Genomic DNA, 4846 nt, shown 5'->3' on the forward strand with positions numbered 1-4846 from the left:
TGGTGTTGGGATCTGGTCCCTTCTCTTACCCCATTTGCTTTTTTCTGGTTTTATTCATTTGATATTCTTTTCCTCTTATAGCAAAGGGGTGGACCACGTCGAAATCAGCCACTGCCGCACCCTACTCATTCAAAAATGGAAGAGATCACTTGCCCTGACTACACCTGCAAAAGCCAGGTAGTAAGCTTCCCTTTTCGGCCACTGACAACCAAAAGGTTCGTCCCAGCTTTCCCTACTACCATGGCAAAATTCAACAAATCATAAAATCAAAACCTTATCCACTCAAAAGTTCGGATCTCAAAGCAATTGAAGGGTTCCGATAACCACCATCCGAGCTAGCAGTGGCGGATCTAGGATTTAAAATCAGGGTGGTCCTTTAAAAAAATAACAACAAACATGACATGTGAACATTCTAACTAGTTACCAATACCACATGGAAATAGATGAATATGATCATTCAAACATACCAAATTTCTCAATTAAGTCTTGGCTTTGCATAAAAGAAGCCTATATCACATACCTTGAGAAGTTCAAAGTAGAATATGTTTCTGGCATGCACTTTTGCAAGACCATTTAAGTACTATCAATTATATCATCTTCATTGCCCTTGAAGAAAATATCCCACTCAATGTATGTGACTAGACAATCATCCAAAAGACTATCACCCATCTTATTTTTCAACTTGCTCTTGACTAAACTCATAGAAGAAAATGCACTCTATCACCCATTTGTTGTTGGTTGGATTGGTTCTCTAGTTTGTTTTTTGGGCTCGCCCACATCTGGCATACTAGAATTCTTCTCTTAAAAAGAGAAGCAAGGTTTTTTGTCCTCTTCATTCTTCACTATTTCTGCACTTGTATTTACTTTCTATCAATTATAAAGTAATAATGACATAACTGAACAAAAATTAGCACACGGAAGAGCAAACCCTAACTAAAATATTGAGGAATGCCTGAATGGGCAGTGGACAAGTTGTACCTCAAATCGACAAGGACCGTTGTTGGCTTGCTACTGGCTGCCGAATGGAGGGGGGTGTCAAAGCAGCACTGCTTGGAGGCTGGAGGCCATAGGCAGGGAGTACGGCAGCACGACTGCGGTTGGGCGGATGCCGCCGAACCCCTAGGCTGAGCGGGCGGGACGGAGAGGCTGCGGTTCTTGGGTCTCCAACAAGCGGTGGCACAGGCGGGCACGGCCTCCGGCGAGCTAGCGAGACTGCGAAATCTGGAGGTCGGGGTCGGGGATGGGAATCGGCTGGCTGGATGCCTCGATGTGTCTGGGCGGCTGGGGGCTGGTTGCGTCAGTTTTCTCTGCCTACGCAGAGATGGGTCCGGAATAGTTATTGGGCTCTATATTTTTTTCTATGGCCCACCACTAGGCAGATATGGTATATAGGCTGGTTCAAATTTCCAGGGTGGGCCGCGGCCCACCCTGTCCACCCTGTAACTCCGCCCCTGCGAGCTAGTGTGGATAGCAAATCCATTCTCTCTCTCTCTCTCTCTCTCTATATATATATATATATATATATATATATATATATATATATATATAGAGAGAGAGAGAGAGAGAGAGAGATAGAGACGGTCTATTCTGCTAATATTAGCAAAATAACTATTCCGCACACCACTTCCGCACTGCACGCTGAACGCAAGTGCACGTCATTCTTTGAACCAAGTGTGCTGCAGTACTCACACGAGTGAACTTCTCGTCGGAAAAAACTGCACGCGTTATTTTTTCGGTACTGTTTTCGCTCTAATTTTTTAACCGTTTATCGGAATGAGGTGTGCAATATACCGTTGAAAATCTATGGATTAGGTGCAACTTTGACATGTTGAACACTTTTCGAGATTCCACATGGTTTAAGAGCAGTTTTTAAAATGGTGCGGCCCATGACAAGTGGCAGCGAGCGTTTTTTCGCGATTTCTTCTAAACTGCTCGTTGGAATGAAGCAAACGATACGCCGTTGGATAGATATCATCAAGGCGCATCTTTTTCATATATAAATGGTTCTCTAATTCCTTACGGTTTAAGAGCAGTTTCAAATTTACTAAATCGCGGAATTCTGTTTTTCAAATTTTTTTTCAAATTTTCAGTACTGTTTTCGCTTCAGTTTTTAAACCGTTTGTCGAAAGGAGGCGTGTGATACGCCGTTGGAAATCTATGAACGAGACGCAACTTTCATATGTTGAAATATTGTTAAAATTCCTTACGATTTTAAGTTAATTTTGAAAATCGTGCGGCGGACGACGAGTGGCAGCGGCCATTTTTGGCGAAATTTTTGCAAACCGCTGGTCGGAATGATTCAAACGATACGCCGTTGGAAAGATATCAATGATACGCAACTCGTTCATGTAGAACACTCTCTCTAATTCTTTACGGTTTAAGAGGAATTTCGAATTTACCGAAATGCGGACACTCTGTTTTTCGCGACACCCAAATCGACGTGGGTACTTCATCCGACTGAAAACCGCACTGCAACAGACGAAAAACCGCACTGCACCAGACAGGTAAAAGAACTGCATGGTTTCTTTTATTCAAACATAATTTTTTCAAGGACGAGAAAGTAGAGTGCACTTCACATCGAGTGTAAATGAACCACAACACTCTCAAGAAATGAACTGCATTACTTTTTTTTCGCTTTCGTAACAATTTTTTTGCACTTACGGGATGAACAACATCATACGACCGACCGCACTGCTTCAGAATGAAAACCGCACTGCATCGGACAGGCAAGCAAGCTGCATAATTTCTTTTGTCGGACGTTTTTTTCTCATACGCAAGTGAACAGCATCACTCTCAAAAGTGAACGACATTCGAAGACCGAAGGCACTGCAAGTGTTAACGTAGTCGACTAAATTCTAAGACACACGAAAACATTTTTGCGACACTCAAATCGACGAGTGAGCTTCATCCAACATAAAATCACACTGCTTCAGACGAAAAACCGCACTGCATACAAGGGTCAAGCGAGCTGCATAGATTCTTTTATCTTTTCTATAAAACAATTATGAACGAGTGGACCACATAGAGGAGGGGAAATGAACCCCAACACTCTTGAGAGTGAACCTCATTACTTTCTTTTACTAGTTTAAATGTCTTTCAACAAACACAACATAAATTTTTTAAATACATTTTTCCAAGTGACTACTTCAAAGTCGTTCAGAGTGGACTTCTTTTAAGACCGGAGTGCACTGTAGTTTCCTCTTTTATTTTTTCTCTAGAGTTTAGTTTCCCCCTAGTGTACTGCATACATTTTTTTGGTTAATGAAATATGCACTACGGGGACGACGAGAGTGGACTACATTTTTTGTTTGCACGCTAGGCATTACACACAAGCATTCATCCACATCCATTTTTTACTCTCATTTCCTCTTTGCATTTTCTCAATTACAAAGTATAAAACATGAGCCCTGAAGATAACTTCTCAATTACAAAGTATAAAACATGAGCCCTGACCATGGCATGCAGTTTGGAAACTCTCTCCTTCCACCTTATGCAACTAAACAAGATAACTTGTGGTCTCAGATAATGAGCATTGCAATCTACTAATTTCGTAGGTTTTTGTAAACTGTCGTTTCCGCCTTGAAAAAAGAACCTATATCTCACTGAAAGCAAGTTCCCAGACATTCGTTGCTAATGATTCTAGTACTATAATAAACTTGTGTTTCGCAACAACAAAAAAAGGCATGGTTTCAACACAAAGAGTACTCTGTTGACGTCGTACCGAAGAAGGTTGGGCCTTCAGCCTATCTTGCACAACGGATCATCAGAGCAATCACTAGAAAAACATGACAAAGATGCAAGAACTGATGGATAGGATCTTCCGTTTTCTGCAGGGATTCGTCGGCCTCATGTACTCATAGGTTTCAGTGGGTTTGCTGCTCGGCTGTGAGTGCCGCACTGCAAGCGCCGCCCTGCCACACTGCGTTGTGGGGGAGGATAGTGAGCGATAGAAGCTGCTCGTTGTAGAACTAGCTGGAGAGGATGAAAAGAACCCATCCGTCATGAGATTGCACTGACCACATGGACACCATGGATGGTGAACGGTAGCAGAACCATCTCTGATGCAGCACAAAGAAATTACCTCAGGCAGCGGGAGGCGAGGCTGATGAATCCGGACTTCTCCTTGTCGCTGCACGCAACGCAACAGCAAGAAATCCGGAATTTGGACTGCAAGGCGACGGTGGGGTGTGCTGCGTGCCCCCGCGTACTGGACTGCATGGCGCCGGCGGGAGGACGGGGTGCAGTTGATCTTGGATGCTCAATGGCCGGAGGAGGGTATGTTGATGCCGTTGACGCATCCTGCAAGGTCGGGGGATGCCAGGATCCGGCGATGGCAGTGCCCCTGATGTGGGTGATGGTGGGGAGCGGAGTTTGCTTCTCGTCCAGCACAGGTGAGCCACACCAACGCCGGTGACCGTAGCTCCAGGAGCGAGTTGCTCGTCGGGGCCACCCAGCCGGAGAGGGAGAGGATGACCCGGGCCCCGACGGCGCCATGGTGGAAGGTGGCGGGGCGAGGGGTGTATCCAGCGCGAGGAAGGGGGTGGATCAGGTGGCGGCCGGCACCGGCACCGAAGGGATGCGGTGGGGAGGGTGGATCCGGTGGCGGACGCAACACGCGGGAGGGGGAGGGGTCACCGGTGCTCGATCCTGTCGCCTGGTGGCGCGGCAGGGCCGGCTCCGCCTGGATTTGTCGCCAGGTAGGTGCGGGGGGAGGAGATCTGTGCCACTTGCCGGAGGGTAGCGGGAGGGAGATAGGTTGTGCCTCTGGCGTGAATCCCGCGCGAATCCGACGACCATCGAGGCGGGATCCGGCGTTTGTGTGGGGCGGCAATGGGTTGGGGTAAGG

General features: G+C 46.2%; 1 long non-coding RNA gene across 1 annotated transcript; it reads right to left on the bottom strand.

The window, feature by feature from the left end:
- Window positions 1-3335: 3335 nt before the first annotated feature.
- On the bottom strand, window positions 3336-4840 carry LOC119277959. Its single transcript, XR_005137408.1, has 2 exons — window positions 4082-4840; window positions 3336-3972 (listed from the first exon to the last, which is right to left on the bottom strand). It is a non-coding gene; the product is annotated as an uncharacterized LOC119277959 (long non-coding RNA).
- Between the last annotated feature and the right edge of the window lie 6 nt (window positions 4841-4846).

Source organism: Triticum dicoccoides, chromosome 3B (genome assembly GCF_002162155.2).
Source record: "Triticum dicoccoides isolate Atlit2015 ecotype Zavitan chromosome 3B, WEW_v2.0, whole genome shotgun sequence".
NCBI lineage: Eukaryota > Viridiplantae > Streptophyta > Magnoliopsida > Poales > Poaceae > Triticum > Triticum dicoccoides.